The 23,054-nt window shown below is 32.1% G+C and overlaps 1 long non-coding RNA gene across 1 annotated transcript; it reads right to left on the bottom strand.

Moving 5' to 3' along the window:
- Positions 1 to 1,763: 1,763 nt before the first annotated feature.
- Positions 1,764 to 22,412, bottom strand: LOC148782579 (uncharacterized). Its single transcript, XR_016054763.1, has 2 exons — positions 22,345 to 22,412; positions 1,764 to 1,973 (listed from the first exon to the last, which is right to left on the bottom strand). It is a non-coding gene; the product is annotated as an uncharacterized LOC148782579 (long non-coding RNA).
- Positions 22,413 to 23,054: the final 642 nt, after the last annotated feature.

Below are 23,054 nucleotides of genomic sequence, written 5' to 3'. Positions count from 1 at the left end.
AAACATTTAAATATATTTCTCAATACTGTTAAAAATGCAAGACTTGTAGTTTCTGCAAAGAAAATGGTTCTTTGTCAACCTAAAATTAGATTCTTAGGCCAATATCTTCCAAGGCACAATTATTCCCATAGATATAGCTATTGAATTCTCTACTAAATTCCCTGATATTATTTTAAATAAAGTTGAATTACAACAATTCCTAGGATGCTTAAACTATATTTCTTATTTCATTAAAGATTTTGCTATCATTGCCAAACCTTTATACGATCGACTAAAAAAGAATCATCCTAAATGGACGGATCAACATACTAATGCTATTCGAATTCTTAAAAGCAAATCAACAGAATTACCTTGCTTAATCTTATCTGACCCTAATGCTTTTAAAATTATTGAATGCGATGCCTCTGAACTTGGTTTAGGAGGAATCCTTAAACAAAAAATAAATGATAAAGAACGATTAGTATGTTATACATCTAAGGCTTAGAATTCTACACAACAGAACTATTCAACCATTAAAAAAGAAATTTTAGCTATTGTTCATTGCGTGAATAAATTTCAGAGCGATATTCTTAATACCTCAATTCTTATTAGAACTGATTGTAAATCGGCTCGCGATATTTTGTAAAAAGATGTTCAATATCTTGTCTCTAAACAAATTTTTGCCCGTTCGCAAGCGATTTTATCTTCTTTCGATTTTACGATTGAATATCTTCATGGTTCTTCTAACTCTCTTCCTAATTTTCTCACCCGTGAATTTTTGCAGGGGCGAAGGGATCTACCGCCTCTTGAACCAGCCTTAGAAAATTACGCAAGACAATTATTTAATATGAATATCAACAATATCAATAAAGGAAAACTACCTATGGAGATTGTCTCGACTATATCTGACTCACCCCTAAACTCCTATCCGCCTTTATCTCCAGCCAGATCAATCAATTACCCAGAATATTCATCCCAACCAAAATCTGTTCCAGTCTTCACTCCAGCGTCTAGCCCCAATAAATACGTTAACCCAAATAAATCAGCATATGAAGAAATTGCTTTCTTGATAGATGTTACCATTGATGAAAAACATATACATATTGACCCAAATAAATTAGCCCCTCTATATTTACAAAACCACCTTAATCCTTCAAACGGCAACAAGACCAGAGAATGGTACGAAGCTGTCCTTTTAGAAACAAGGTCTATTTCAATTGTACATTTCTTCAATCCCAATACAAAAATAATTGGATATTCGAAAATACAAATAAGGAAATTATTATCATGTGATGATTGGGGATGCAGCCCATCCCAGGGCCGAAAACTTCAGGCCCCTGAATTTCAATATAAATCATATTGATATACTGAATATATAGATGCATGGCATATAGTGTTTGCATATCAAAACCTAAATAATTCTCATACATGGTTTGTCCAGATTAAAATGCCTGTTTTTGAGAGATTTCCCAGTTGGTTCCATTACTGGTTTCTAATCTAGGGATCAGGACCTCAAATATTGCCTGACTCCTTCAAAAGTGCTCAAACAGCATTTGTTGAATATAATGGAGTTAATAATGATATAGACTTCATCTTTATTTTAGGGCTATATATCAGATACCCTGGATAGTAAAATGGGAATATGGAATAAATGAAAATACTCATAATAATTTTGAATATATACCTCGATTGGGAAAGAGAATATCGATTCGATGGTGGGTTGTTTTTAGCATGGACCCAAATACTATAAAACTTAAACGAATACCTCATGCTGCTCATGATTATCAAAATACTCCCAAAGAATTTGACCCAAATACTTTCGTCGAATATATAGGACAAATGCGAAGACAAAACCCTAGAGCAACTAAAGATGAACTGGAGAATCAGTTATTAAAGATCATACAAGAAGAAACCTCAGAAGCCACCTCTCCTTCATCTGAGCCTGACAATGACTTCAGCCAAAGACCCGAATAAGCCCGGCTCAGCCCAGCAATCTGTACAAAATATCAGCTATCAGACGCTTGTCACATCATCCTCCTTTCTATTGAAGCCACCTGTATACATCCAGAAGAAGCCACCTGTACATCTATACAAAAACGGAATAAAAGAGGTCGACAGATGGCATACGCCATAGGACAGAAGAGACAGAAGTCACTAGTCAAGATGCTTTCCATACGATATGGCCGACAACAGTTATTTTTTCTTTTTCCTTTAGCCATGTCATGAACAAAAGTTAATTTTGCTTTATTTTTTAGTCGTGTCATGTCTCCTTCACCCTTTATCTTTGAGTCATATCTGACTTTAAATATTCCTTTTTTCTCATCTACCCTGCCAGCTCACCTTACCCGCTCACCACTGCCAGTCCGATAAGATTCATTTCTTCTCTTTACGTCTTCTCCAGTTTTATATGTCTGTTATTGGGACTTTTGGTATGTTCCAGTTTTGAATATGTTGTTCAACATTTTCAATAACTACTTATTCTTTATTTTTTACCCTTAGAGTATTTTTAGACGATGGTAGTGTTTTATTAGATAAGGTTTTAATAAAATTTTCCATTTATCGGTACGGATAATGACTCTGGTCAACCTCTTACGTCTTGAACGACCTGAACGGCTCTTCTTGGCCTAAATGGTCTTATGACTAGGCGACAATGAGTCTTAACATTCAGACTACCGTATAAATGACTAATTTTAATATAATCTTATCTCCTAAACACTATAATTGGCTAAAAATAGTCTAACAGTAAATAATTTAAGAATTTCTAATAGCTCTGATACCAAACAGCATCCAAGATCTCTCTCTTGTCAAATTCTTAAATTCTAACGTTATCTCAGATTAACAGGCATTTTAATCTGGACAAACCATGTATGAGAATTATTTAGGTTTTGATATGCAAACATTATATGCCATGCATCTATATATTCAATATATCGATATGATTTATATTGAAATTCTGGGGCTTGAAGTTTCCGACCCTGGGATGGGCTGTATCCCCAATCATCATATGATAATAATTTCCTTATTTGTATTTTCGAATATCCAATTATTTTTGTATTGGGATTGAAGAAATGCACAATTGAAATAGACCCTGTTTCTAAAATGACAACTTCGTACCAGTCTCTGGTCTTGTTGCCGTTTGAAGGATTAAGGTGGTTTTGTAAATATAGATGGGCTAATTTATTTGGGTCAATATGTATATGTTTTTCATCAATGGTAACATCTATCAAGCAAGCAGTTTCTTCATATGCTGATTTATTTGGGTTAACGTATTTATTGGGGCTAGATGCTAGAATGAAGACTGGAACAGATTTTGGTTGGGATGAATATTCTGGGTAATTGATTGATCTGGCTGAAGATAAAGGCGGATAGGAGTTTAGGGTGAGTCAGATATAGTCGGGACAATCTCCATAAGTAGTTTTCCTTTATTGCTATTGTTGATATTCATATTAAATAATTGTATTGCGTAATTTTCTGAGGCTGGTTCAAGAGGCGGTAGATCCCTCCCCCTCTGCAAAAATTCACGGGTGAGAAAATCAGGAAGAGAGTTAGAAGAACCATGAAGATATTCAATTGTAAAATCGAAAGAAGATAAAATCGCTTGCCAACGGGCAAAAATTTGTTTAGAGACAAGATTTTGAACATCCTTTTGTAAAATATCGCGAGCCGATTTACAATCAGTTCTAATAAGAATTGAGGTATTAAGAATATCGCTCTGAAATTTATTCACGCAATGAACAATAGCTAAACTTTCTTTTTTAATGGTTGAATAGTTCTGTTGTGTAGAATTCTAAGCCTTAGATGTATAACATACTAATCGTTCTTTATCATTTATTTTTTGTTTAAGGATTCCTCCTAAACCAAGTTCAGAGGCATCGCATTCAATAATTTTGAAAGCATTAGGGTCAGATAAGATTAAGCAAGGTAATTCTGTTGATTTGCTTTTAAGAATTCGAATAGCATTAGTATGTTGATCCGTCCATTTAGGATGATTCTTTTTTAGTCGATCGTATAAAGGTTTGGCAATGATAGCAAAATCTTTAATAAAATAAGAAATATAGTCTAAGCATCCTAGGAATCGTTATAATTCAACTTTATTTAAGATAATATCAGGGAATTTAGTAGAGAATTCAATAGCTCTATCTATGGGAATAATTGTGCCTTGAAAGATATTATGGCTTAAGAATCTAATTTTAAGTTGACAAAGAACCATTTTCTTTGCAGAAACTACAAGTCCTGCATTTTTAACAGTATTGAGAAATATATTTAAATGTTTGAAATGTTGATGTATATCAGTTGAAAAAATAAGAACATCATCAATGTAAACTATCATAGATGTCATATAAGGGCTAAAAACATCATTCATAATTTTCTGGAATTCAGATGGTGCATTTTTTAGGCCGAATAGCATTACATTCCATTCATACTGGCCAAATGGAATATTAAATGCTGTTTTATAGCGATCCTTTTCATTTATTTGTATTTGCCAATATCCAGATTTAAGGTCAAATTTTGAAAAAATACAAGCATTTACAAGTCTATCTAATAAATCTTTTTTATTAGGAATTAGATATCTGATCCATTTTAAAACTTTATTTAGTGGTTTGTAATTGATAACTAATCTTGGAACTCCTCGTTCTTTTTCGGCATTATTTTCTACATAAAAGGCGGCACAACTCCATGGAGATGAGCTTGGCCTTATTAATCCCTTTTCTAAGAGAGAAGTTATTTCTTTATGACAAATTTCTAACATTTTTGAATTCATCTGAATTGGGCGAGCTTTTGTTGGAATTTTAGTTTCAGAAAATCCTTCTTTATATGGAAGAGATACTATATGTTTTCGTCGATTCCAAAAAGCATTAGGTAAATCACTACATATTTCTTTTTCCAATTGTTGTCTTAGGTTTTCGATTTTTTATTTCGTTTCAGGAAGTAATAGCTGTTGTTCAACTGCTTTATATTTTATTTTAGTTTTGAGCTGATATAAAAATTTCTCTTTATTTTGTATATTTTGTTTTATATTATTTATTTCTTTTATTTTTGGTTTATCAATAAATTCAAATTTTACTTTTATTCTTTCAATCGTTGATTCTAATTCAGTATGGTCTATAACAATAGGGTATAGCATACTGATAAAAAGAGTCCCTAGAATAACAGCTTGGTTAAGTCCTTTTACCATGATAAATAGTAATTCTAGACATATGCCATTATTGCATATGATAACATTTGATAATTTATAATTTATTTTCAATTTGCTTCCATCGGCTGTATTTAAGATTTGCGTGATTTTATCAAAATATTTGGTAGGGACTAAACCCTCGTTTATGCAGTTCAAATCGGCACCTGAATCTATCAAGGCCATAGATTGGAAATGGTATTCATTCTGAACTATTATTTTAATTAAGGTATACCATTTTTTATTTAAGATTTTATTTATTAAATTTAACTGAGGTTCTTGTTTGTTTTCTGAAGATTTCGGTTTATCTAATATTCTATTATTAGTTATTAGCTCATCAAATTCTATTTCTTCATCTTCAGATGGATTATCGGTTAATTCATTAGTTAATTCTAATAATTTAACCCTATTTTTCAAATTATTAAGTTCAGATTTTACTTCATTAACTTCGTGTTTTAGTTCAGCAATAGTAGGTTATTTATGACTGTTACCTTTTTGACCAATTCGTTTAAGTATTTCAGAGAAGCTATATTCTTCAGGTGGTTTTATTAAGGGAGTTGGTTTATTTCTAGCTTTTGCTATTTGAATATATTGGCTGATTATTGTTTTTTTATCGTCAGTATTAGGTATTTTATCTCTAATTTCTAGAATTAAACATTCTTGTTTGGTAATAGTATGACATGCACATTTGTTGTCATTTTCTGAGAAAGAAGATGTCTCATTTAATAAATCTTCATCTTTTATTATTCCTATATCTGATTCTTCATAAGAGCTTTCCGAATATGAGGAAGATGTTGTACTATTATTATCATTATCATATAGTTGAATAATTTCATATAATTGATTTCTTATATTTTCATCTAATATTAATGATTCTATCTTTTTCTTTACCTGACAATTATTTTTATAGTGTCCTAATTTTCCACATTTATAGCATCTAGGTATTTTTCTTTTAGGCCTTTTATATTTAGAACTTCCTTTAGGAGGTTGTTCATATTTTTTGTATTTATTTTTCTTATATGATTTTTTGTATGATTTTTGTCGCTTTTCTTGTTTTATTCTTTTATGGGGTTTCTTTTAGGAAATATTTAGATTGTATCCAAATTGTTCGTAAAAATCACCAAGTTCTTTATGACCAGTCATCTTTTGTTTATCAAGTTGTTTTTTGAGTTTTAGATCAGTACAAAGAGCTAGCCCTTCAGCACATATCTCGGCGGATAATTCTCCTAGAGTATAGAGGTGATAGGGAATAATCCCCCCATTTTTGGTTTTAAGGCGGTTGCGGACTTTTTCAGCAAAGAGATAAGGAATGCCGGAAATAAACTTTTCTTTCCAATGATCAGAACTACTATCTTTTCGAATAAGAAGGCGGGAAAAGAAAACATCTTTATACCATTTATAGTGAGAAAGGGTTGGACATTTAAGATTAAAAAGGAGGTCTTCAGATCTTGCTTTTAGTAGGGCAGTACTTCCAACAAAGTGAAGGGTTATTGTGTATATGAGGGTATTGACAGCATCGCTTTCGGCTTGAACGACGTCTTGGTTTAATTCATTTTTAATATATGATTGTTTAGTGGCTGTTAATATTTGTTGTTTCGATATATCATTAAGGTGGAAATCCCACCATCCCCTGAGCCAACCAATAAAGCCACTACATCTTGGTCATGAGCTCTAGAGACCTTGCATGCAGTGGCATACATGGTCATGTGTTTCATTTTATCAAGAATCTGATGATCGGACATTCCGTATATATTCCAATTAACAATAGTTCGTTCTGAATATGATACAGTATGGGATATAAGGTCTTCTTCAAATTGTATATCAACTAGAGTAGGTCTAGTATGGTACATTCTAGATTGAGATACAGGTCTCCATTTTTTACCATTATCTATTCTGTTGATAGTATTTTCTTGAGATGATTGAGTAAAAGCATCTTTGATATTAGTAATGGTATTCTGAATTTCTGGTATTTCATGTAACATCATAGCTGCTGGTTCTGTTATCTTTATTAACTTTATCCTTTCCTTTGATATCTAGACTTGCTAATTTGGTAATGAATTGTTGCATTAATTTAGAAGAATGTTCTGCGTTCATTTGAAATATTTCTTTATTAATTAAAGGAGGAGGTTTAAATAATATTATCTTTTTCTTTTCTTCATTTTTTCTTGTGGTTGTCTGATAATATTTTCTTTTCTGGTTGTCTGTTTTCCTATGGTTTGTAAATATAAATTCGTATAGTTATTTTGTTCTAATATATGAGGTAATAGTTCTATTTTATGATAGTGTTCTTCGGGAAGTGTTTTGTATGGAGTAGCTATAGTTTCTTATTCTTCTTAGCTTATCTTTTTCGAGGATTTTTATACTTTCTTCAGGAGGATGAATACTTCGAATATATTTTTGTTGTTTTGTAGTATATGTTTGATATTGATTTTCAAGGGTATGGAGTTTATTGAATTCAGGAATTTTTATTCATTTTAAAAGTAATGTAGTTTTGAGCCATTCAAAAAATCCTAAGTTTATTTTTTCTTTTTTCAAAAATTTATTATATCTTTTATGAGTCATTTGTAGTAATTCTTTTGAAAATGTAGATAGGTACCAATTTCGAAAATCTTTATTGTTTTCGCTTAAATAATCATTCTTTATATATTCTTTATTTATTTTCTTTTCTTTTTGTAATGTTAGTAATTGAAAATCTTGATGTGGAGTATCTGTGTACATTGGTTGACATATAGGTTTATGTCTATTATCTTGAGTTCTAACTAATTCTTGTATTTCAGGTTCTAAAGATGATGCAGTTTCAGGTCTGGATATACTAGATACAGATCTTCTAGATGATAAGAAATTTGATGAATTCTTTGATAAGGGAAGATAATTATCATCTTTTATTTTTAAGGAAGGAGATCTTTTATTAAACAGTATTTCTACTTCTCCATCTATATTTTCTATTATTTAATTTGGAATATTATTCTGAGGGGTTTTAATTGCTGGATTTGAAGTCTGAATTTTCCATTCTTGGGGGAGTTGTATTTGTAACCATTGGATTGTTTTAGGGATAATAACATTTGATCTTTCAGTATTTGTTTGAAAGAAAGTAGTTTGTCCTTTTGTATCTATTTGTATAACATTGGGGCATAAAGTGGTCATTACCTTATAATAAATTCGATAGATGATAGCTCTATTTTGAGATCCTTGTAACATAACAAATCCTTGTGTTTTAATATTTAAAGTTAATACTTTAAGTAAATTAGGATTATTTAATGATATAACATAATTAGGAAAGCAATTAAAATAAATTGGTTCATTACATAGACTAGATTCAATTATTCCTAAGAGTGAATCTGAGAAATTATTATGTCTTTCATCTCGTAGACATAGTAGTATTGAAGTATTTAATCCTAGTCTAATCAAAGGTTTAACAGCTACTTGAATTAATCCTATATGAAGATATTGATATTCTTTATTTTTATGAGATTGTATAATTTTAATTGTTAAAAGCTGAAACTTTTCTTGTTCATTTTGAAAAGGTAGACTTTGTTCTACTATTTTGATGGCGTATCCAATTTTTAGATTAAAATTTCCTTTTTTATATATGTCTGTTATTGGGACATATATATATATATATATATATATATATTTATATTTATAGGGAAAATTTTTTATAGAGCCGAGGCTCTAAACAATCAAATTTGAGCCTACCTCAAAATTTTCACTAGAAGAGGTTGATTTGATGCTCAAATATCTTCAAATTGATCATCTCGATATCAATAGGCATGGATATGAGAAAAAAACGGATTTCAAGTTTTGAAAATAGTATATTTTGTAACACGATTTTGGACCGTCAATTTTCAAGATTTTCAAGTTTTCATAAATCCATCGATCTACACTATTTTTTAAGCTTAAAATTTTATAAATAACTATGAAAATATATTTTAAGGCTATCACAAAGATTTCCAAAAATGAAACCACATTTCTTGATACTATTTGAAGGTAGGCTGTAATTTGATTATTTAGAGCCTAGGCTCTATACAAACCGCATTTGAAGGTAGGCTCGAATTTGATTGTTTAGAGCCTAGGCTCTATACAAACCGCACCCATATATATATATATATATATATATATATATATAAGTAATAAAAAATGCTGGCTTAGTAGTTTCCACGAGAAAAATAAACCTATGCCAGACAAAAATTAGATTTTTAAACCATAATATTTTCCAGGGAAGAATTATTCCCATTGACAGAGTAATAGAATTTGCATCCAAATTTCCAAATATAATTACAGGAAAAACTAAATTACAAAAATTCCTTAATTGTTTAAATTATATCTCAAATTTTTATAAAGATCTGGCTTTAGATGCAAAGCCTCTATTCCTGATGTTAAAACAGTCAGTTCTTATGAGGAATGATTGATTAAGCAGATCACTTTGAAATTTTGTGATAGCATGAATAATTGCTAGTATTTTCTTTTTTATTGTTGAATAATTTTGTTGAGCTAGGTTCCAAGTTTTAGAGGTAAATCGGACCAATTGCTCTTGATTATTCACCTTTTGTTTTAACACAGCACCAAGTCCTATTTCTGAGGCATCTATTTCTACTATTTTAAATGTTGTAGGACTTGATAGGGCTAAGCATGGTAATTCCTTAGACTAGACCATGAGATAGCTACCAATCTCTTAAACATCCCTCTTGTACTGATTTTCATGAGCATCAGTCCACACATCCTCCCTGGTAGCTCCACATAAAGAGGAATTAAAACAAAACATGGAATAGACACTGGGGGGCATTCCGAGAAATTTGAACAACAGTTGAAATAGATAGGGCCGTTACAAAGACTGGATTCTACTATTTCTAACAAGGAATCAGTGAATCTCTTATGCCTGATATCCCTTAGACATAGTAGAACAGAATTATTTAATCTTGTTCTTGTCAAAGGTTTAACAGCTATTTGAACCAAACCAATATGCAAGTATTTGTATTCTTTCTTTTTATGATATTCAATCATCTTTGGGGAAAGTAATTGGAATTTGTCTTGAGTTTCCATGACAAAAATACTTTCTTCAATAGTTTTGATAGAAAAACCACTTTTAAAATCAAACGTTCATTTACTATAGACGTTTGAAACAGGTAACTTAGGTATGTTCCAATTTTTTATTTATCTTTCTATATTATTTATTATTACTTCATCTATGTTATTAACACGTAATAAAAGAGCCGAATGGCTTGATACGCCACCAGATATACAAAGTGAGGACTGAAAGAAGAAAGTAGAGGAAAAACTTCAAGGAGAGAACTGGAGAGAGCAGAGAGAACTGGAGAGAGCAGAGAGAGAATTGGAGAGAGCAGAGAGAACAGAGAGAGAGGACTGTAGAGAGTTGCAGAAAGAGAAGACTGTAGAGAGTTGCAGAGAGAGAGAGGACTGTACTAAGGAAAACTCATGATCACTCCGGATGTTTCAAATGAGTGGAGTCCTTCCTCTTTTATAGCCTCTCCAGTTAAACCGGATTTGAAGAGGTTTGAAGTCCGCACCGACACAACAATGAGATTCCTTCGGTTGGTGGATACAGTGGACCGTCGGTGGCTACAGTAAGATGTTGTCGGCTGGTGGCTACAGTAAGATGATGTCGGCTGGTGGCTATAGTAAGATGTTGTCGGCTGGTGGCTACAGTAAGATTTTGTCGGTTGTAGGCTGATAGTGACTTTTGTCGGTGGCTATAGTAGCTGAGACACGTGTCCTAGATAGATTGGAGTCGTTCTGGTTCCCCCTGACTTTTCTTTATTTTGAAGAAAATTCTATTCTGACGCAATCGTCACCGTTCATCGGACTATAATCTTCTTGATCTTCACTTTGGGTAGAGGTAGACATTATTTCTTCATTATTTTCTATGGCTTCCCAGAGTTTCTTTTTAAACTCTTCTTTGGATAGTTTGGGGTTTTGTTGCTAAAATATTGAAACATATTCTGATATTCCCATCTTTTGGGATCAAATTTGACGTATAAACTTCATTTTATTTTGTCAAGATTTAAGGAGTCATTCTCATAACTATCCCACCATTTGATATAGATTTGTCTTTGTAATTCGGGAATATAATCCCGTCTATCCATATCATCTGCTAAGACCTGATACTCCCATTTTAAAATCCAAAGGACCCGATATAAGGTCATAAAATATATGTGGTAGTCTCTTTTTAAACTATTTCTATACTCAGAGAATTTTCTCTGTTGCAGTTCTTTTGGTAGTATTTGGTTGTAGATCTCCATATGGAGAACATATTTGGACAATTATTTGGCTCAGTTATTTTGAACTGAATATATCAGCTATGGGAATTTTTTGTATTCTGGTATAAGAAGACTTCATCCCAAGCCTTTATGTAATGATAATAATGGTAGGATTTAATTTTAAATCCTTTCGTATTCATGATCCTTGGCTTTAAAGGATCTGATCCCCATTCTTTGTAAGTAATAACCCTCTTGATTTGGAACTTTAAATATGCTACTTCATTATCATTATTTCTGGAATGTTGAACTATAAAAACTGATCATGTTTCTATCAGGATGCATTCGTACCGTTATCTGCTTTCTTCGTCCATATTAGGATGCATGTGCTACCTGAGGTATAAAGCAGCTATTTCAATCGGATGTTTGGACTGATGCTCATTTTCTATGATCAGCAAGGGAACATATGTTGTCTCTAAGTATATAGATGTTGCACTAGGAGTTTGAGTGCTTATTGGTGTTTGGAGGGAAGATATATCAATATCTTGTATTTGCCTCCGTATTAAAGCATTTGGTGTTGATGGAGATGCCAGGGATGATTCTGAACTAGGAACTATTTCCATCATTTGTTTTTTGTTTTGCTGGCTCCTTCAGTCCTCCCTGCAAAAATTCTCGAGTCAAGAAGCCAGGCAAATAGTTGGTATTACCATTAATATGTTCAATAGTAAATTCAAAAGCAGAAAGAATACCTTGCCATCTTGCAAAGATTTGCTTTGATACGAGATTTTCAACATCTTTCTGAAGGATATCCTTGGCTGCTTTACAGTCAGTTCTAATGAGGAATGATTGATTAAGCATATCACTTTGAAATTTTGTAATAGCATGAACAATTACGAGTATTTCCTTTTTTATTGTTGAATAATTTTGTTGAGCTGGGTTCCAGGCTTTAGAGGTAAATTGGACCAATTGCTCTTGATTATTCCCATTTTGTTTTAACACAGAACGAAGTCCTATTCTGAGGCATCTGTTTCTACTATTTTAAATGTTGTAGGACTTGACCGGGCTAGACATGGTAATTCCTTAGCCTTTGTTTTAATTTTTCTTACTGCCTTGGTATGTTCTTCAGTCCATTCTGGAGGATTCTTTTTTAACCTCTAGAATAGAGGCTTTGCATCGAAAGCCAAATCTTTATACAAATCTGAGATATAATTTAAACAGCCAAAGAATCTTTGTAATTCAGTTTTTCCTGTAATTATATCTGGAAATTTGGATGCAAATTCTATTGCTCTGTCAATAGGAATAAATCTTCCCTGGAAAATATTATGCCCTAAAAATCTAATTTTTGTCTGGCATAGGTTTATTTTCTCCCGAAAACTACTAAGCCAGCATTTTTTATTGCTTTTATGAATGTACTTAATTGTTTCCAATGTTGATCAAGTGATTCAGAGAAAACAAGTATATCATCAATATAAACAATCATGAATTTGGTATAAAGATTAAAAATTTTGTTCATGATATTTTGGAATTCGGATGGTGCATTTTTTAATCCGAACAGCATAACATTCCATTTAAATTGCCCAAATGGAACATTAAAAGCAGTTTTGTATTTATCTTTTTCGGCAATCTGGATTTGCCAATAGCTTGATTTGAGATCAAATTTTGAAAATATACCGGCATTGACTAGTCTGTCCAAGAGGTCTCTTTTGTTTGGGATTGGATATCTGATCCATCTTAAAACTTTGTTAAGTGGTTTGTAATTTATAACCAATCTTGGAGTCCCTCTTTCAATTTTGGAAGCCTTTTCCACATAGAAAGCCGAACAGCTCCATGGTGATGAGCTTTTTCTGATAAGCTTTTTATCTAATAATTATTTTCTCTTTTTTAAAGATTTCGAGTAACCTATTATTCATTTGAATAGGTCTTACTTTAGTAGGAATTTTTCTTTCTTGGAAATCTGGTTCATATGGAAGTTCTACTATATGTTGCTTTCTATCCCAAAAAGCATTGGGGATATCGACACATACATTTCTTTCCATATCTATTTTTAAAGATTTGATTTTATTTTGAACTTCTAGAAGAGATAATTTTTCTTCTATTTTTTTGTATTTTATTTCTTCTTTCAAATAATACAAAAAAAATTTTTTGGAAGAAATCTTATTTTTAATATTATTGATTTCATGGACTCTGGGCTTTTCAATAAAGGTAAATTTAACCTTATGCCCTTCAATACTAGCATCTATCCCTGTGTCTTCAATCTTAATTGGATAAAGCATATTTAAGAAAGAGTCCCAAGAATAACAGGTTGACTTAAACTTTTTACCATTATGAATGGAAAATTGAAACAAGTACCATTATTGCATACTACAGTATCTGATAGCTTATAATATTTAAGCATTTTGCTGCCATCTGCATTATTAAGGATTTGAGTAGTTTTGCTGAAGTATTTAGTTGGTATTAATCATTCATTAATGCAATTTAGGTCTGCTCCTGAATCTATCAGAGCGGTAGTTTGGAAGCTGTATTCTTTTTGAACTACGATTTTGATATTGGTAAACCATGTTTGGATTATAATTTTGTCTACTAGGTTTGCATATTTACAATTTGGACCTTTTCTATTACATTCATTCCAGCTTTGGAGGTTTCTGATTTAGAAAGGGTGTCTTCAACCTCAGGTGGTAAATTAATATTATACTCAATGATCAGATTATCAAAGTCACCTTCTATAACTTCTTTAATTGCTTAGCTGATAGGATTTTGAGTTAATTCTAATATTTGAACCCTTGCTTTTAGAGCTATCAACTCATTCTGACTTCATTAATTTCATATTTTAGCTCAGATATTGAAGGTTCCTTTTTTATACATGTTTTATTTTGTACCCTTTTCAAAATATCCTGAAAGCTATAATCTTCTTTTGTTGGGACAAGAGAATATTTGGGTTTTCTTGATGAGGTTTTTGACATATTGATATATTGGACGAAGGCTTTTCTTTTAGCCTCTGGATCTGATATTTTGTCAATAAGGTCTATAATTAGATCTTCTTCTTTTGTGAGGGTATTAATGCTTAACCCGTTCATATCCATTATTGCCTTGTAAAAGTCACATTGGTAATTTTCCTTTTCTTTTTTTGGGTTATTTTCATTATCGGAGTCTGAATTAGAACTGCTGATAATGATATCCTCATCATTAATTTCTCCAATTAACATTTTCTTCTTCTGATTCAGAGGAATCAGAGGTTTCATCTTCTATTTGGAGTATTTCAAATAACTGTTTTTTAATATTATCATCTATTTCCAAAGAGTTAATCTTTCTTTGAACTCTGCATTTGTTTTTGTAATGGCCGACTTTGTCACAATTGTAGCAGACAGGGATTTTCCTTTTTCCCTTATTCTTAAAAGATGGTTTATCTTGTAAGAATTTTTTGAAAAATTTTTCTTTTGCCTTTGAGTAATGTTTAAATTTTCTTTTTCTAAATTTTTCATGTTTTCTTTTATAGAAAGGCTTTGAAGGAGGTAGAGTATTGAATCCAAACTGTTCACAAAAGTCCCCTAACTCTTTTCTCCCTGTTATTCTCTGTTTTTCTAATTGTCTTCTAAGTTTCAAATCTGTACATAAAGCCAGACCCTCAGCACAAATTTTCAGCTGATAATTCACCTAATGTATATAGAGAATAAGGAATAATTCCACCATGCTTATTTTTAAGCCTTGTTTTTACCTTTTCTGCAAAAAGGTGTGGTAGACCAACTATGAATTTTTCTTTCCAATGGTCTAACTTATTACTTTCTCTTGATAGTAATCTTGAGAAAAATACATCTTTGTACCATTTATAATGGGAGAGTGTGGGACATCTTAGATTTGATAATAAATCTTTTGACCTTGCTGCTAACAAAGCAGTGCTTCCTAGAAAATGGAGAGTTATGGTATATATCAATGTATTGATTGCATCTCCTTCTTGTACTATATTATCTTGGCCATCTTCTTTTTTAACTATCCATTATTTTGAGGCATTTAATATTTGGTTTTTTTATTCTTCATCCATATGAAAATCCCACCAACCTCTTAACCATCCTGTGAATCCACATATTATGGCTTTGGCTATCTTACGGTCTTGGTTTCCACTTGCCTTGCAGGCAGTAGCATACATAGTTATATGTTTCATGAGATCTAAAATCTGATTTTCGGCCATGCCATCTATGTTTCAATTTACTATAGATTTTCCTGAATAGGAGACTGAGGTAGAGATTAGATCTTCTTCTATATGTAGATCTACTGGGGTAGGTCTAGGATAGTACATTCGGGTCTGGGACACAGGTCATACTTTTCTCCCATAGTCTATTCTATTGATGTCTAAGCTTTCCGTTTTAAAAGCTTTTTCCATATCCTCAATTTCTTTGTCATGTACCTTTTGCAGGACCTGCACATCTCCTTCCTTGGTGTTGGAAGGCTGGCCCTTTCCTCTTTCATTGATGTTTAATTTTTTTAATCTTTTCACCAGCTCATCAATTACCTCACTATTGTCCTCTTTTTCATTTATCTCTAGCAGGCTGAATTTTCCTGCTTCAATAGTTGGAGGAGGTTTGAACAGGACGGCTTCCTTTTTGCTTATCAAGGTTTCTGAGTTCAAGAGTTGGTTTACTGCATTTTCTATTCTTGTAGTTTGCTTTTCTATTGTTTGGAGGAAAATATTTGTATAATACTCTGTTCAATCATATGGGGTATTCCATCAAGCTTAGCCATATTATGGTCGCTTTCTTTGGATCTTATTTTGAGAGGTGAGGCTCTAATTTCAATTTTCTCCCTCAATTTTTTTCCTTTAAGCTGTAAGCTAGTCTCAGAGGGATGAATGGACTCGATTGTTTCTCCTTTGGTGGTTTGAAAGGATTTTTCGACCATATTTACCTCAAACTTTGGAATTTTTATTCCATAATCTTTTGATATGTATTTTAACTATTTAAAAAACTTGACAGTTGCCTTATGTTTTATCATGAAACGATTAAATTTCAGGTGAAAGGCATCTCTTAGTGGTTCTTTAAATTCTTTGAAGAACCATTCTCTTATTAGTCTATTTTCTTCAAAGTAGAAATCTTTTCTAATCCATTCTTTGTCAATTTTAAATTCTTCTTTTTGAATAACATTTACATCAAAGTCTAGGTCAGAGGGAGTTGGTTCTTGTTCTTCTATTTCAGAAGAACCTGGAGTATCTACCCTATAGACTGGTTCTTGAACATGATTTGGAGTCCTATTAAGTCTTTCGATAATAGTTCTCCTATAAGTGGGTAATCTTTCATATTCTGACTGTGGAATCGAAGAGGTAGAGCTTCTGGGAGGATCCCTGATGCTAGGTTCACCAATTCTTAAAGTAGTCTTTCTGGAGGATGGAAATCTGATTTCTATCTCTCCATCTGAATATTCTATTATTTGTTCAGGGTCTTTGTTCTCAGGGTTTTTAATTTGGGATTCAGTTTGTAAGGACCATCTCTCAAATAATTTTACCTAAGACCATGCCACTGACTTTGGTATGACAAGATTTGATTTTTCCATGTTTGTTTGGAAAAATATGGTTTGTCCTTTTGAATCCATTTGCCTAGCATTTGGATATAAAGTATTCATTACCTTATAACATATTCGGTAAACAAATGCTAGATTTTGAGAACCTGGGTCCATGTCAAAACCTTGAGTTTTAAGGTTTAAGGTCAGGACCTTTAATAGATTAGGATCTGTTAAGGCCACCGATAAATTTGGAAAACAGTTGAAATAAATAGGGTACAGAGACTGGATTCTACTATTCCTAACAAGTGAATCTCTTATGCCTGCTGTCCCTTAGACAAAGTAGAACAGAATTATTTATTCATGTTCTTGTCAAAGGTTTAACAGCTATTTGAACCAAACCAATATGCAAATATTTGTATTCTTTCCTTTTATGATCTTCGATCATCCTTGGGGAAAGTAATTGGAATTTGTCCTGAGTTTTCATGACAGAAATACTTTATTCAATAGTTTTGATAGAAAAATTACTTTTAAAATCAAACGTTCATTTACTATAGACGTTTGAAACAGGTACCTTAGGTATTTTCTAATTTTGGATTTGTTTTTCTATATTATCTATTATTGCTTCCTCTCTGTTATTAACACGTAATGTATTACTAGTAGTAGCTGACCTATTAGATAAAGATCTGATAAAGTTTGCCATTGTAATTCGAGTCAACCGGAAACAGTCCCTACACTTTTCTGGCTCTTCCTGGCCTTAGTGATCTTTGGGTCACGACGACTTTGAACTTACTACTGCAAACTCTTTTCAAAATTTTATTTAATAGCTCAGTTATCTACTGGTGATACAGTTGGACCACTGTAATATAAACAGACTCTAATACCATAAAGCGGAATTAAAACAAAACATGGAATAGACACAGCATAAACATAAACATTTATCAAAACTTAATAATTAACGCACTCTCACATTTGACAAATACAGAAGCTGATGAATATATATATATATATATATATATATATATATAACCTCACTACTGTTGATGACTTCATTGGCTACTGCAATAACGATGATTTCAACCTACCCCTTGCCCTTTTATTCCAAATAAAACTAAAACAAGATTTATTTAAAAAAAAAAAAAAAAACAAATGCCCTACCCTTATTTCATTTCCAAACAAGCTTCAATAAACAAAACACACAATGAAGAAGAGAACTTAACATTGTTTCAAGCAAACTAGGACATATGAAACAAAATTCATGAGGAACTAGATAAAATAAATTTGCAGAAAATTATTAAAGGTGAAGACTGCACAAGTGAATGAAAGAAACCAGTTGAAGAAAGTTCTTAGCTACACAAGTCAAAGAAAGATCTTAGCTACACAAGTCAAAGAAAGAAACAGTAGGCCGCAGGATTTTGAAGTAAATTTATTATGGGTTTGGACTGCAGCGGATCAACAAACTTGTCCAAAGTTAAGGGAAACCAGATTCGCTAGTTAGAGGAAACCAAGAATGGGTTTAGGATGGGAAGGATGAAAGAAATTCCCTATGTTATAAAAAACCCAAATACAAAAATAACCAAAAGTAATAAGAAAATGAAAATGTTGATAATTCATGCACATCTTGTTTGCATAAAAAGATATAAACAAACCCATGTCATAGTTGTATATCTTGGAAAAATATATTAGATTTCATGAAACCATAAGCATTATTCATTAAAAAAAGAAAGGTAACAAAAAGAGCATGGTAGCTACAACATTCATAATTGGAGCTAAGTAAAATTCAACAAACCCAAACATAAAAAATAACAAAAAAGTAATATTTCCATAGTTATCAACTGATGAAAAAAACTCGCACACCAAATGCATTGAGAAACTCTTGTAGTTCTTCAAAAAACATAAACAATAGCCACAAGTTCATTTGCTGCTTTTTCAATATTTTTATCTCTTTGTTTTGTTAACACTTTGCTGAAGTCATTGTTGGAACGACATAAAAAAGAAAATTCCAGAAGTTGAAAAGCAAAATAACGATATGATAACGTCCAGCTAAAAAGGATCAAATCAAATAAACATAGATCAGTAACAAAAATATTAAATACAAAGGAATTGAAATTAACCAAAACGGCTCAAATAACCAAGAACCAAGGAACACAAATCTCGTAAAAACCAATTAAAAATATATCAAGCTGCCATCTTCCTGAAACCAATAGTATATTTAATCTATTTATTCAAAACATGCGAACTAAAGTCACTGTAAATAGAATCCTTATTTAGCCACTTCACTGTAAATAGAATCCTTATTTAGCCACTTTACATGAATGAATAAGAAAAAAGAACAAAGACGAAAGTGAACTCCAAGAACCTCTAATAACCCAATAAGGTGCAATCATGCCAAGAAGGAACTCAACCTAACTCATTAAGTAAGATGCAATCATGCCTAGAACCTTTAATTTTTACTGCAAATTAACTCAAAATATGCCAAGAAGAAAAACATGAAATGCCTAACTCGAGTAAAATGCAATCTATTAACAAATTTCACAAGACCGAATCACTTTGCTTTACCCAATGTTTGAAAATGGGGCTCAGGAGAAGGAACTCACCCCCTTGCAACTCAAAAAAATCTTAATCAACTCATCAAAGTCTATGCTGAGTGACCCAATGAGCCAAATAAACACAAAAAAAAAAAAATGGACTCAGATTTTAGTACAAACTGTTTGAATAATCAGTTTGTAACTGAGCTCTATTTTTTTATAACTGAGCCCTGATCGACTGGGCTGTTGTGAAAAATCTGTAAACTCGCGAAATAAACACAAAAATAAAAGGACTCAAATTTTATTACAAACTGTTTGAATAATCAGTTTGTAACTTAGCTCTATTTTTTTTGTAACTGAGCTCTGATCTATTGAGCTGTTGCGAAAAATCTGGAACATCTCCAAATAAACACAAAAAAAAAGGACTCAGATTTTATTACAGACTGTTTAAATAATCAGTTTGTAACTAAGCTCTATTTTTTTTGTAACTGAGCTCTAATCTATTGCGCTGTTGCGAAAAATCTGTAAAATCGCCAAATAAACAAAAAAAAAAAAGACTCAAATTTCATTACAAACTATCTGAATAATCAGTTTGTGACTGAGCTCTATTTTTTTTTTGTAACTGAGCTCTGATCCATTGGGCTGTTGCGAAAAATCTGTAAAATCGCCAAATACACAAGAAAAAAAGGGACTCACATTTTATTACCAACTGTTTGGATAATCAATTTGAAACTGAGCTCTGATCTATTGGGCTGTTGCGAAAAATCTATAAAATCATAAATAAAAGGTATGCTATTCACTCTGATTTTATTATATAAAGCACATCAATACTATTCGATGTGGTTGGGGCAGTCAGGGGCAAATACCTCGAGAAAGATGAAGAACACGGATCAGGGCTCAATAGGAAGGATTAGAGCTCAAAGAAGAGATAGAGAGAGAAAGATGAAAAACATCAGAGTCAATAGCATACCTCAAGATCAATAGCAAGGATCAGAGCTCAAAAACAACTGAGTAAACCCTAACGAGAAACTTTTTTGAAACTTTTTTTACACGCGAGCTGGGAAGAAGAATAGTACCGTGAAGTTCCTATTTGAACTTTTATTTTTTTATCAAACACGAAACATAAACAATACTAATAAGTTCCTACTTCCAAAAAAAACACTTCCTATTATCATACACGCGATATATTCTCTTAAAAAACTACTCAACTACTTGTGTACAAGATTTGGTACCTTGTACAAGTAAGGGCATTTTAAGTAATTTAACCTACCCTGAACAATGGGACCTTTCTTTCATTTGGTTGGGGCCTCTTATAGGGGTGGGAATGGGTTGGATATCCGTCGAGGCCGACCCAAACTTGACCGGACTAGTTATAAGTTGGACTTAGACCCTAATCAAATTCCGGTCAATTGGACTTAGACCGATCAACTGGGTTGGGTTTGGCTGGGCCTATAATAAAAATATATATCAAATTCAGTATATCTTTTATATTAGGAAAATTATCGTTAAGGTATTAATTTTAAGAAAATCGCAAAAAAAAAAAGCATAACTTCTCAAAACTTCGTCCACACCTTTTTTTTCAATTTTCGGCATTTTCTGGACGAAAAAACCTTTTTACGGTTGTCTTTCTACCGTAATGCATTGCGACTATTACGGTAATTTAAATACCGTTGTAAATAGAGATAGAATTACGGCGCTTCTAGTACCGAATAACATAAGCATTTATTACGGTACTTTAATTACTGTAATAATATAGAGTATTACGGTAATAAAAATACCGTAATACTTTAAATTAGTATTACGGTACTTTAATTACCGTAATAACATAGAGTATTACGGTAATAAAAATACCATAATACTTTAAATTAGTATTACAGTAATTTACGTATCGTAATATTGCTCAACTCGACACGAAAGATGTTTTACTCTCTCGAGCCTACTATTTATTTACTCCTTCAACCAAAATCTACGCTAGCTGTAATTTTTCAAATCTCAAATTTTTAAGATATAATCTCTACTTAATTTTTATATGGTTCTCAAAATTTTAAAACGAAAACACGCTTAAATAGGTATTTTTGAGCGAGGGGGTAGATCCACATTGTCCTCGCATAAGAATATAGATTTTTTGAAAATGGTAGCCCTGATACTAGTTTCGGTTTGATCAAACTTTTTTGTAAATTATTTTTTTGATATTTTTATTAGGTGTGCCTGAGAAGCACCTACGCCAATTTCAAGTGAAGGCGTGACTATAAGATCAGCCTAGATTCAATCTGGACCATTGGGTATAATCTTACAGATAAGCCCGCCGACGTACCGTAGCATCTTTATATATATATATATATATATATATATATATATATATATATATATATATATATATATATATATATATATATATATATATATATATATATATATCGTAAATATCAGTGAGCATTATTTGCTTCTTTAGCGTGCATGGCGTGCTCTACGTGAGCATTTGTCGCATAACTCTCGTAGCAAAAGACTGATTGGGGAGGGATTTCTTTTTTTTATCTGGAAGGTTTGGATTACTAAATTGTTTTTTACAACAAAAAGTACATTTTAAGTTTTTTAACACCCAGATATTTCCATCCAAAGATCGGATGCCTCGTTCAATCTTTGGAAGTTCATCCTTTTTCAAGAACTATCGAGCACGTAGATAGAGCGATTTGGTTAATTTATTTATTTGTAAGGTTTTCAAGTTGATTGCTAGATTCAAGAGGTTACATCCCAAAATTGGTCCTAAATGTGCTCCTAACTCGGGTTTTGTCCGAGGGAGCGAATGAACACTATACTCCTGCAAGAGCAACAAATTTCACTTGTTTCGAACGTCTCTCTCCAATTTGCCTTTGATCCAATAATCTGGTAAAGCAAGGGAACCCCAATGGAATATTCTTATCTCTATTGACTGTAGCATAGACAAAAAAAATAGGAAGAAGGTACCCACTTTCCTTGTTGAGGCCGTCCTCACATTTCCTTGCTATTTGAAATAAAGTTTGATATAGAGGAGACAAGGATCACCTTCCCTAAGTCATTGTGAGTTGGAATTAGTCATTGTGAGTTGAAATTAGTCATTGTGAATTGGAATGAAAGTTGTAAGATGTGTTCGGGGGAGTTATTGTCTATCGATGGCCTCTATGATAGAATCAGTCGGGAGGCTCGAGAGGCGGTGGTTTACCTGTGGCGGCATGATCTTTTATACGGTGGTCCTATAGAGAGATAGAGGAGAGAGAGTAGCCCATCATTTTTTTTAATATAGAATTTCAAATAGCCCATCAAATGACATATAAAAAACAAATTCTGAAATTTATCAAATTACATGTAGTATATGTTAAATAGTTCTAACTTTGAGATGTAATTTTTTAAAAAATAATTCACATCAATAAATAAAGAAAAAGTTTATCTAAGGTGTTAACTTTATACTATAGAAGTAAAGTGCACTTAAAAAACTCAGCGACATAGGTTGTTTCGTCACTCGAAAAATTTTCAATTAATTATCTTGACCTAGATATATATGATATAAAAAAAAAAACTAATTTCAAGCTCTAAAAGTAGTGCATCTTATAGCATATTATCTAGTCCGTCCAATTTCAAGATTTTTGAGTGTTCATTGATATGCTAGAGTTGTACCATTTTTGGAGCTTTTAAATTTTTTAT

This window comes from Amborella trichopoda, chromosome 4 (assembly GCF_054954075.1).
Source record: "Amborella trichopoda isolate Santa Cruz 75 chromosome 4, AtrichopodaSantaCruz75HAP2 v2.0, whole genome shotgun sequence".
In the NCBI taxonomy this organism is placed as follows: domain Eukaryota; kingdom Viridiplantae; phylum Streptophyta; class Magnoliopsida; order Amborellales; family Amborellaceae; genus Amborella; species Amborella trichopoda.
This window is presented reverse-complemented; position numbering and strand designations above follow the sequence as displayed.